Raw genomic sequence first — 12,802 nt, forward strand, 5'->3', positions numbered from 1 at the left:
AGTGATAGACACCAGGCAGTGATCAGTCCAATCAAGGGCTGCTGTGCTACCCTGTCTCATTTCTGACAACCACCGTCTCTCCAACAGTTTTCAAAGAAACTGACCAACCCACTGTCATAGATCAGAGGCAAAATGCGATGCAGCCTATCCAGTAAAAATGAATTGAGCTGTTTTCCCAAAGACGTGTTCATTGAATATGAAATGCTATCAGTAGAAGAAACGAGGATGGAAGAAAAGGAGACGCTCATCACCATGACATCAGGTTTTCCTGCCGAAAAAGTGCCCTGATTGGCTCAGAAAAACTGAATGTCCATCCTAGAGTCACTCAGCATGGCTCATTGCCAACCAGAGCCCATTTCAGGTGTGCAGCAATTTGTGATGATTACGTGCGTTATGCATATTTATTTGTAGACAAAATCCAGTTAATTACGGTTGCAAAGACAATGGCACATTTTAGAGCACCCTGTATGGGCACAGAGATTAGGGTCTTGTTCTACAAGATGTCACAGGGAGATGTTGGTGAGGTACATGAAAAAAGCTCCTATTATTTGTTTTCATGTTTCACAGAACAGAGGAACAGGTTTCTTTATGCGTTACCATTTATTGTATGATTATAGTCTACTCTGTACTGTTTCTCTGTACTTTGCAAATGTATTTGCTTCTATGCTATTCACGTGGGTGAATTTTAGAAATGAATGAGATGGACATGAAATACAAATATTTACAGTTCTTTATACATTATAATGTTTGCCCCAATTACTTCAATGAAAGAATTAAGTGACAGCATTAATATTTTATTTATGTTCACAATAACTCTGACCATAAGGTATCCACTTGATTTTTGCATAAGGAGGAAATTATGGAGACTTTAAGAAACATCTTCAGACTAATCAGTTGGATAAACAAGAAATCCAGAAAACATCCGTATACCCAAACCAATGGCGTTTTCGAAATAAGCTGAAGTTAAAGAAAGTCAAATGTATTTCTGAAGTAATTTTATGCTTTTTGGGTAAATGTTTAGGTTTATCTCATTTGACTCTCATGTGTGGTAGGTAAAAGGAATAATAACATATTTTGTGTAGGAGGTTATTATATAAACTGAGAAAAAATACCCCCAAATGGGTCCTGTTTGGAATATCCAGGAGAAAAAAGCAGCATGATGACAAGTTAACACTAGGGAAAACTCTATGGGCACTGGGAGCTTCCACGTTCTTTAGATAGACATTAAAAGTGGTCAGATCAGACCAGAATCTCCAAGAGTGTCTTTCATCCTTTGGTTCCTTAAAGTGTTCCACTAGAAGTGAAGGCAGAAGAAAAATCAGAATTCCACCACAATATTTTCAGATTCACCAAGATGGGAAAAGTTGTAAACAAGGATATGAAAAAGAGAGACCTGAGCCTACCCTGTAACTGTATGAAGTCTTTTTTCTTATTGCTATCAATCATGAGACCTAAACCTTTGAAGCCATCTCCACATCTCCCCCAAGGGGTATTTGCATAAACCTCCCCGGGCACTGAGGGTCCCCCTGGGGCCTGATCAGTTTCAGCAAAAATATTTGAAGCATGTGGCATTGTAATCAAGCGAGCCCATTGTATGTACAGCGGTCCATAAAACAACAAAGCTGTTGTTTGGTGGAATCTTTTTTAAAAGCAGAAGCACTAGATGGACCTGATGTTAATTAATCATTCTCATTTTTAAAGTGGCTTCTTCAGGGCACTTAGGCAGACTTGAGGGTTGCATAAGTCACTGACTATATATCTAAGACCTCTAGAGAAGACAAGAGCATTTTCTACTGTGACCTCAAGTTGAATATTTTAATTTATGGATGGAAGGGCCAAAACACTATCAGTTATGCCCTCCCATCAAAGTAGCCTGTCTTCCTCCAAGAGTTCACCCTGCAGAGCATGGTTGGGTCAGAGAACAGTGCTCACAGGACCACACCAGCTCCGCACCCCGAGGAAGTGCCCCAAGATCTCAGCCATTTCCAGGCAGGATAAGCACTGTGTTTATTCTTGTGCTTCTGAATTCTTACTCGGCTTTGTTGCTGCAGAGAAAGGCCCTCCTGCTCCCCCAATGCTGCCCACCTTCTCTGTGGACGGAGCTCACAGCTGTCCAAACTCTGACGTGTTCCTGCAGTATCCAGCCAGGGCATCCCAAACCAGAGGAGGATCCACATCTCACTTCACCAAAAATATGCAAATAGGATTTCTCTATGATGTCAATTAAAAAATTACTTGTGCCTTTCCTTTGGATTACCTTTGTAATAAGGTAAAGTAAACTGAAGTATAAAATCTGTCTAACCGTCTTCCCGGAGAAGGCAATGGCACCCCACTCCAGTACTCTTGCTTGGAAAATCCCATGGACGGAGGAGCCTGGTAGGCTGCAGTCCATGGGGTCACTAAGAATCGGACACTACTGAGCGACTTCACTTTCACCTTTCACTTTCATGCATTGGAGAAGGAGATGGCAACCCACTCCAGTGTTCTTGCCTGGAGAATCCCAGGGACAGAGGAGCCTGGTGGGCTGCCGTCTATGGGATCGCACAGAGTTGGACACGACTGAGGCGAATTAGCAGCTTAGCAGCAGCAACCGTCTTCCGCTTATCTACCCACCCACCAGTTGTATCTATCATCTCTCTACTGATCTCTGTGTCCATAGTCCGTCCATCCATCCATCTAATCTGCTGTGTGTGTGTGCTCACTTGTTTCCTACTCTTTTGCAACCCTGTGGATTGTAGCCCCTCAGGCTCTCCTGTCTGTGGGATTCTCCAGGCAAGAATACTGCAGTGGGGTGCCATGCCCTCCTGCAGGGATCCTCCCTGATCTATTAATATCAATCATCTCTCTCTCTCCCTGTCTCTTTTTCACCTCTTTGGTTAAATAAAATGGACACTGTCAACTCTTCCAATGATGCCACAGAGGGTAGAAATCTCACCCCCACCTCCCCACACCCTTCCCCCTCCTTCAACTTCAAAAATTAAATCAGTTTTGGAAAGCACCCTGGATGAGTGCGTTTAGACAGCTTGGACCAAGTCTGCCCAACAAATAACAAATACGGTAAAGGCACCTTGGATGCAGGAAGGCGGGGAGCAGAGAAGGGAGCCCCAGGCAGCGGACTAACGCTGTGAGTCTGAACGGGCTGGGGGCAGCGGCCTGTTTGTCCGAATTCTTCCCCAAACGTGTCCCAGGCGCCTTCCTGAGAAGCTAAGAGGTGACGGGTCGTAATGTTGATGTTAATGCAAGTGGACGCACCACGGGGTGGTCTGGGCAGAGCTGTCGCCCCGCATCTCATCAGCCCGGTGGTCCAGTAGCAGGGAGCCCCCCTCCCCACCTCGGGGACCCCCGCCCCCACCTCCAGGTGGAGAGGTGGTCCTGAGCTCAGAGGTAATCACAGCCCGCCAAGGACAAGTCTGGTTCTTTGTGAATCTGGAATAATCAGATCATTATTTTAATAATAAACTTTTAGGCAGAAATCAAACCCACATTGTAAAGCAATTATCCTTCAATTAAAAATAAATTAAAAAAAAAACTGTGAGATGAAACTTTGAAAAGAAAAAAAAGAGAAATTAAGTAGCAGACTGTTCTGGTCCTTGGTCACAGAAAAACTGGAGCCTAATTAGAGAAGGGGACAGAAGGAAGCAAAAGAGACGCGAGGCAAGAGCCGGGCACCCAAGGTCAAGGCGGGGACCGGACAGAAGGCCCAGCTCAGCCTGCTGTTGGAGCTGCCAAGACACCCCTGCATGGAAATGTCTGTTCCACATGCCAACGTGCCCTCGGAGCTCAAACCCAGCGAAAGACCTGGAAACGTGAGCGCCGTTCACAGGCAAGACATAAAATGTTTCTCAACGTGGCTTGATGACTTCCAGATGAGGACAGGCTCACAGGAGGAGTCACTGCTCTCACCCAGCATGGGAACCCAACCCTGCAGGCCTCGTGGGCAGTGAGGGGAAGTAAACACTAGGCCTCGCTTTCCAGGCAACTGCAGTATTTATTGAATATGAGAGAGAGTGTCCCATGTCCCACGCACTTTCCCCTCCTTGGTGCCTTCTGTCCATTTGCATTGTCTGGGCTTTGTTACAAAATCCCCTCATATCGGTTGCTTAGCACACTGAGCCTTGCAGCTAGGAGATTGGGACCTTCATAGGCACTTTATAGTCAAAGTGATCTTTATTTAATTTACTTTTTAATAAATACAGTGTTTCTAAGGAAATCTTGCCCTCTAGCTTTCTAGTCTCAAAACTGGATTCAACCCCTGGAAGGGCTGCAGGCTGTTGGATAAACAGACGGATGGGGCCATCTAGTGGATGACTGTCATGAGGCTCCCTGACTCCAAGGAAAAATGTAGTATAAGAGGAGGAAGTAGCGACAGACTATTCTCTTTGGCTCCAAGATCACTGCTGATGGTGACCGCAGCCATGAAATTAAAAGATGCTTGCTCCTTAGAAGAAAATTTATGACAAACCTAGACAGTGTATTAAAAAGCAGAGACATCACTTTGCCAACAAAGGTCCATATAGTCAAAGCTATGGTTTTTCCAGCAGTCGTGTATGGATGTGCGAGTTGGATCATAAAGAAGGTTGAGCACCAAAGAACTGATACTTTTGAACTGTGGTGTTGGAGAAGATTCTTGAGAGTTACTTGGACTGCAAGGAGATCAAACCAGTCAATCCAAAAATAAATGAACCCTGAATATTTATTGGAAGGAATGATGCTGAAGTTGAAGCTGTACTCCTTTAGCCACCTGATGCAAAGAGCCGACTCATTGGAAAACACCCTGAAGCTGGGAAAGATTGAAGGCAGGAGAAGAAAGGGGTGACAGAGGATGAGATGGTTGGATGGCATCACTAACTCAATGGATATGAATTTGAGCAGGCTCTGGGAGATGGTGAAGGACAGGGAAGCCTGGAGTGCTGAAGTCCATGGGTTCGCAACAAGTCGGATGCGGCTTAGCGACTGAACTACAACCAACAAAGAGGAAGAAAGGATGATGTATTTTCTCTCGTGGCAGAAGATGACACTCATGGCTGTATTTTTTTCACTGTGAATAGATTTCCCATTTCATTTCTCTGAGGTACAGTTATATTCTTCAGATCATTTATAGGTACAACTTCTCTCCATAAAAGACGAGGACTCACAGTAGAGCCCGTTGTCTCAGTAAGGTGACGTGAATAGCTCCAGTAGACTTTAATCCACTTGTTACAAAACTAGGAAACAGCCAATTCTAACCTTCTCCATCATTACCACGGGGGACGTGGGAGGCTGGAGAGCAGAGAAAGGGTCCACGCTCCTGACATAGACCCTGTGGTCTCTCCTTTGGTCTAAGAAAGGATTTTTGAAAGTAACAGTGCAGTGGTCTTTCCAGACTTGGAAGCACAGAAGCAGAGTTCATCATGTTTTTATTGACATTATAAACTGATCAAATTCCTAAGACCATAACTTGGAAAATACCTGTGACCAATGACTTGATTTTTGTGTCTTCCCGAAAATAAGAGAAATCCATGTGCCCGGATGAAAATCGACCTTCTATTCAAGGTGTGTGTCTGAGATTCATTTCCAAATCACAGAAATAAACCTGACAAGATGGAAAGTCTTGCCTGAGATGTTGCCTCTGAAGTTCATTTATAGAAGCAGACTCGGAATGAGCTCCAAAGAGAATAAAATAAACAGAGCCCCAAGGCCCACTTTCTCACCCCCAGATGATTTGACAGTGGTAACAGTGGAAGCTTGGTCTGGGGCTGAAAGGCAACCTAAAGAAGTAGATTTTGATAGCACCTCGACTCTATGAATTTATGCCCTGACTCATTTCAAAAGTAGACTGAAGGGAGCTATCTTACTTTTTTCTTCCAGGCTGATGTGGCTTGGCAACATGTGTACCAATGAACTCATGTAGTTTTGGAGACAACCCACAGCAGTATGTTGTTCGGGATAAGGAATTAGAGAGGTTAAAGGGTTTGCCTGAAGTCACTCGGCACCAGCTCAGCAAGACTTCTCCCTGTTACTTTCAGGGGCTTTTCTTTTTTTTGGCCACACCTCAGAGCTAGTGGGATCTTAGTTCCTAGTCCAGGCACTGAGCTCCCCACCCTCAGCAGTGAGAGCACAGAATCCTAACCACTTGACTGCCAGGGAATACCCTTCGGAGGCTTTTGAGATAAAACATTATACTTCCTGGGAGCAGAGCATGATAAAGTTGAAAGTGTTAGTCACTCAGTCATGTCCGACTCTTTTCGATCCAATGGACTATAGCCCGCCAGGCTCCTCTGTCCATGAAACTTTCCAGGCAAGAACACTGGAGTGGGTTTCCATTTCCTTCTCCAATGCATGAAAGTGAAAAGTGAAAGGGAAGTCGCTCAGTCGTGTCTGACTCTTCGAAACCCCATGGACTGCAGCTTACCAGGCTCCTCCGTCCATGGGATATTCCAGGCAAGAATACTGGAGTGGGTAGCCAATCCCTTCTCCAGGGGATCTTCCCAACCTAGGGATTGAACCTGGGTCTCCTGCACTGCAGGCAGATTCTTTACTGTCTGAGCCACCAGGGAAGCCCAGGAGCTCCCCTAAAGATCTTATTGTCTGGTTAGTGGAAAAAGGATTTGTCTGAGAGGTTCCCTCAACCTGGTTTGTGGGTGGGATAAAATACAGGTTTGTAAGTGGTCCTGGAAGGCGATTAAGCACCAGTGCTGAGTGATCTGCTAATGGCAAGTGACCGGTTAGCACCTGACTGGCGATGCGGTGATGGAGGGCACAGCATGACACAGAAGGTAATGACGCATCGCCTTGTGAAGCAGAGCTGGCCACACCTCATTAGATTAAAAAGAGTTATCAAGACACAGTAATTATCAGAGACCGTAAAACTGCTGTATTAAGATGAAAAAGCCAGTATCAAAGGGAAATAATTAACTGCTTCCCAGGGCATCTGATGAGCTACTTGGTCCAGGAATCAGACTCCGAGAGACTGCGACGGGGGGGTGGGGCGGGGGGGCGGGAAGGGGGTGCTTCTGCTCTGTGGGGCTTCAGGCAACATTAGTCATTTTAGGCCAGACCTTTTTTTTTCCTTTCAGTTGTTTTTTATGGTGGTAAAACGGACATAACGGGAAATTTGCCATCTTAACCTTTTTTGAGTGTACACTTCAGCGGCAATAAGTACATTCATCATGTTGTACAGTCATCACCACCATCCTTCTCAAGAAGGCTATCACCTTGCAAAACTGAAACTCTTCCCCGTTGAAACACAACTCCTCATCCTCCTCCCCAGCCCCTGGCCACCACCATGGTACTTTCAGTCTCTGAAGCTGACTCTGCTGTTGTTGTTTTCAATCACCAAGTCATGTCTGACTCTTTGTGACCCCATGGACTGCAGCAGATCAGGCTTCCCTGTCCTTCGCTATCTCCCGGAGTTTTGCCAAGTTCACGTCCATTGAATTGGTGATGCGCTAGGAACTGCATGTGAATGGAAGCATGCAGCATTTGTTTTTGTGTTTTTGTCACTGTCTTGTTTCACTTATTTCAAGATTCATCTGTGTTGTAAGAGGTATCAGATCTTCTTTCCTTTCTAAGACTGAATCATATTCCATGGTATGGATAAACCACGTTTTGTCCACCCATTTATCTGTTGACAGACATCTGGGTTGCTTCCATCTATTGCCTGGATAATGTGTACAAATATCTGTTCAAGACTGTGTTTTCATACTCAATATCCTGTGATAAGCCTTATCGAAAAGAATATTAAAAAGAATATATATTCATAAATGAATTTATAAATTCATAAATGAAAATATATTCATAAATGAATTACTTTGCTGTACAGCAGAAATGAACACAACATTGTACATCAGCTCTACTTCAATCAAAAAAAATTAGCAAGAGAATCAGGAAAAAGAAGACATTGCTTTCAATTCTTTTGGCTCTATATCTGGAAATAGGTTTGCAGGGTCATGTGGTAGTTCTATTTTTGATACTTTGAGGAACCACCAAACTGTAGGATTGGCCAAAATGTTCCCCCAGTATTGGTCATTCAGGAGGTGACCAGTAAATACATCAATTAAACAGGATTGAAGTTTCTACCACTACAAGAAGACCTTGATTTTTTTCCTGTGGATTTGTTACTTTAGATTGCCGTGTGCAGCTGGAGTCCATTTAATTGGGTATGATTCAGTGACTACTGCAGCTATAGTAATGTGATTCATTTTGCAGATGGGGGAGACAAAAGGAAACTTTTCAGCATATACTATAATTTGCCTTATTTTCTACAGGTCAGATGTACTCAATCTCTGTATTTATTCAATTTCTGCCAGTATTTTTCCTGGAGACATTTTATACACTTAATCTCAGTCAAGATTCAAAACTGGTGAACAGAAAGGGAAAAAGGAGGAAAAGGGGAGGAAAAGGCGGTGTAAAGTGGCACCAGGTCCACCTGATTTGGTAGCTTAACTGTAGAGCAAAAAAGAGGGTTTATAACATCTTTTATTTGCTCGGTAAAGAGAGAAAAAAGAGACCTATAATCACCTTCCCCAAAGAGAAGCAATTTTAAAAGATTGCAGGCCCCAGGATATTCATGATTATGTGTAAATTCATTTCACAAAAGGATTTTCTTAAGACCAATAAAGGTAGCATGTTAATTCTGTACCGAAGGAGTCACAAAGAGATGTTCAGTAGGAGAGCAGGTAGATTGATGTCTCCATCTCCCCAGACTGGTAGAAAAATTTTTTTTAACTTTTTATTTTATACTGGGGTATAGCCAAATAACAAAAAATGTGATAGTTTCAGGTGGACAGCAAAGGGACTCAGCCGTACATACATATACACATATCCATTCTCCCCCAAACTCCCCTCCCATCCAGGCTGCCACATAACATTGAGCAGAGTCCCCTGTGCTATATAGTAGGTGATTGTCCATTTAAAATATAGCAGTGCGCACATCAGACTGGTAGAGGTTTTGATCTACAAAGGTGACAGTTCAGAAATTTGAGTATTTTAAAAACCTGGGTGCTCACTATTTCAAATGAAGGCCTTAGTTTAATTCAAGTCATCTAGCTACTATCAGCTAAGAAAGTGGAAAAACAAACAAACTCTTATATTGTCAACAAGTCAAATCTTTTAAATTAATATTTAGCGCAGTGACTCTTATCCTTTTGGAATTCTGGCTTCCTTTTAATAATGAGATGAAAACTCTGATATTTTCCCACAGGTTAACAAAAGTTACAAGTATAGACAGACATGGCTCAGACAGTAAAGAATCTGCCTGCAATGCAGGAGACCTGGATTCGATTCCTGGGTTGGGAAGATCCCCTGGAGAAGGGAAAGACTGCCCACTCCGGTATTCTCGCCTGGAGAATTCCATAGATAGAAGAGCCTGGGGGATACAGTCCATGAGGTCACAAAGAGTGACTAACACTTTCACTTTTTCAGTTTCATAGACAGACACACGGAGTCTTTTTAACACTATTCAGAGGATTTAGAACCATTTTATACTATTCTGAAGGGAAAGCTCCTTAAGTGGAGTCCATTCTCTCCAGGTTACAAAATGCTCATCTAGAAATATCCAGAAAGAAGACAGCAAAGGAATTCATATTTCATTCTGTTGTTTAAAATATATCAGGAGTTGATTACAAATAAAGAGTGGTAAGGTTTCATGCAAAGCAAAATGCATTTAATGCAATATATTTATTCTAGGACTTGTGTGCAAAATTTTCATCTTTGAGTGGATAAAATAATTTGATGTTTGAAGCAGAACAAATGAATGGAGTATGTATCTCATAAACATTGAAGAGAAAACCAAGCAGCTTTGAATTTAACACTTTATGCTCAATGTTTTAGAAAAATCAGCTTGAAAATTTGGAACCACTATTGCTTAAAAAAAAAAATGGAACTTCAGAAAATGACCCTCTTCATCCCTTATATGAGACAAATCAAGGGGTAACACTCCCCACGTAGGAAAGGCATGAAATATAAAATTTGAAGAGCTGCAGTTTACTGGTGACTCCCACTTTTTTCCTTACAAATCTCCTCAGCCTATATATTTTCCCCTGTTACAAATTACAATGTAGCTTCAGCCATCTCGATGTAGCTTCAGCCATCTCCAACTCTTTGTGAGCCTACGGATGGTACAGAGGAATACTGCTCAGCTATAAAAAAAGAATGAAATAATGCCATTTGCAGCAACATGGATCCACCCAGAGATGGTCAGACTAAGTAAGTCAGAAACAGAAAGGCAAACAACATATGATATGACATATATGTGGAATCGAAAATACGATGCAAATAACTTACTAAACAGACATAGACTCACGGACATAGAAAACAAACTTACAGTTACCAAAGGGGAAAAGATGGGGGGAGGGACAAATTAGGAGTTTGAGATTAATAGATACAGACTACTATATTTAAAATAGATAACCAACAAGGTCCTACTGTGTAGCACAGGGAACTATACTCAATAGCTTGTAATAACGTGTTATATAATGGAAAAGAAACTATACTTCAATAAAAGTTGAAAACACCCTTCATTGCTTTGTGCCTCAGCTCAGTTCAGTAGCTCAGTTGTGTCCAGCTCTTTGTGACCTCATGGACTGTAGGCTTCCTTGCCCATTACCAACTTCCGGGGCTTACTCAAACTCATGTCCATAGAGTTGGTGATGCCATCCAACCATCTTATCCTCTGTCGTCCCCTTCTCCTCCTGCCTTCAATCTTTCCCAGCATTAGGGTCTTTTCCAATGAGTCAGTTCTTCCTATCAGGTGGCCAAAGTATTGGAATTTCAGCTTCAGCATCAGTCCTTCCAATGAATATTCAGGACTGATTTCCTCTAGGATTGACAGGTTGGATCTCCTTGCAGTCCAAGGGACTCTCAAGAGTCTTCTCCAACACCACAGTTCAAAAGCATCAATTCTTTGGCGCTCAGCTTTCTTTATGGTCCAACTCTCATATCCATACCTGACTACTGGAAAAACCATAGCTTTGACTAAACGGACCTTTGTTGGCAAAGTAATGTCTCTGCTTTTAAATATGCTTTCTAGGTTGGTCATAGCTTTTCTTCCTAGGACCAAGCGTCTTTTAATTTTATGGCTACAGTCACCATCTACAGGAATTTTGGAGCCCCCCCAAAATTAAGTCTCTCACTGTTTCCATTGTTTCCCCATCTATTTGCCATGAAGTGATGGGACCAGATGCCATGATCTTAGTTTTCTGAATGTTGAGTTTTAAGCCAACTTTTTCACTTTCATCAAGAGGCTCTTTAGTTCTTCTTCGCTTTCTGCCATAAGGGTGGTGTCATCTGTATATGTGAGATTCTTGATATTTCTCCTGGCAATCTTGATTCCAGCTTGTGCTTCACCCAGCCCAGTGTTTCTCATGATGTACTCTGGATATAAATTAAATAAGCACAGTGACAATATACAGCCTTGACGTACTCCTTTCCCATTTTGGAACTAGTCGAGTTCTAACTGTTGCTTCTTGACCTGCATACAGGTCTCTCAAGAGGCAGGTCAGGTGGTCTGGTATTCCCATCTCTTGAAGAATTTCCTAGTTTGTTGTGATCCACACAGTCAAAGGCTTTGGCGTAGTCAATAAAGCAGAAGTAGATCTTTTCCTGGAACTCTCTTGCTTTTTCGATGATCCAGTGGATGTTGGCAATTTGATCTCTGGTTCCTCTCCCTTTTCCAAATCCAGCTTGAACATACTTTACCCATAGACAAAATGAGAGCCCAGTCAAGTACTACAGTTACAGCATGTATACAAAAATACTCTGATGCTTCTTGGCGAGCAATTTTTCACGTTTTAGATGAGGAATTATTGACCAGTTCTCTTGGGTACCATGGTCACAGTTGATGTGAAAGTTCAGTTTGGAAGGAGAAATGGCCCCACAAATGTGGCTCCTTTGAGGCAGAATTAAGCTTAAAAGCCCAAGGCTCTGAAGATAATTATTCTGTGTAGAATCTCATTTTCTTAATCATAACAGACACCTCCAAATCTTGTCTTTGAGGGTGTTAATCATTTGAAAGGAACCATAAAAGCACTCAGAAGGGAGGAGAAGAATGTATAGAACAGTATTTTGGACTCTGTGGGAGAGGGAGAGGGTGGGATGATTTGGGAGAATGGCATTGAAATATGTATAATATCATATATGAAACGAGTTGCCAGTCCAGGTTCGATGCACGATACTGGATGCTTGGGGCTGGTGTACTGGGACGACCCAGAAGGATGGTATGGGGAGGGAGGAGGGAGGAGGGTTCAGGATGGGGAACACAGGTATACCTGTGGCAGATTCATTTTGATATATGGCAAAACCAATACAATATTGTAAAGTTAAATAAAATAAAATTACGAAAAAATAGAAACTAAAAAAAAGAAAGAAACAAGGAGGGAAGGACTTTCCTGGTGGCCCAGAGGCTAAGATTCCCAGCTCCCAATGCAGGGGGCCTGGGTTCGATTCCTGATCAGGGAACTAGATCTCACATGCCTCAACTAAGGCTCAGCACAGCCAAATAAATAAACACTTTAAGAAAAGAAAGGGGAGGAGAGGTGCCCCCACAGTGTTCTAAACTCCCTACAGCCTGAGAAAACAGGACTGTGGGTAGGAGATGACTTTCTTCCCTCCTGTTGGGTAAGGCAGCACAGTCGTGCCTGAGCTCTGAAATGAGCTGCTGAGAGGTCAGTGATGTGCACAGCGCCTCCGCTGAGCCGTGTGGCCGCGCTGCCCTATTGCAAAACAGAGTCCTGAACCTTGATCTTTAAAGGGACTCAAGGTGAAAGGCGTGGCCACCATGGCTCACAGTCTTAGCAAAGGAAACGAAAAGGATAGAAAGTAGGCT

Source organism: Bison bison, unplaced genomic scaffold (genome assembly GCF_000754665.1).
Source record: "Bison bison bison isolate TAMUID 2011002044 unplaced genomic scaffold, Bison_UMD1.0 scf7180017864323, whole genome shotgun sequence".
NCBI lineage: Eukaryota > Metazoa > Chordata > Mammalia > Artiodactyla > Bovidae > Bison > Bison bison.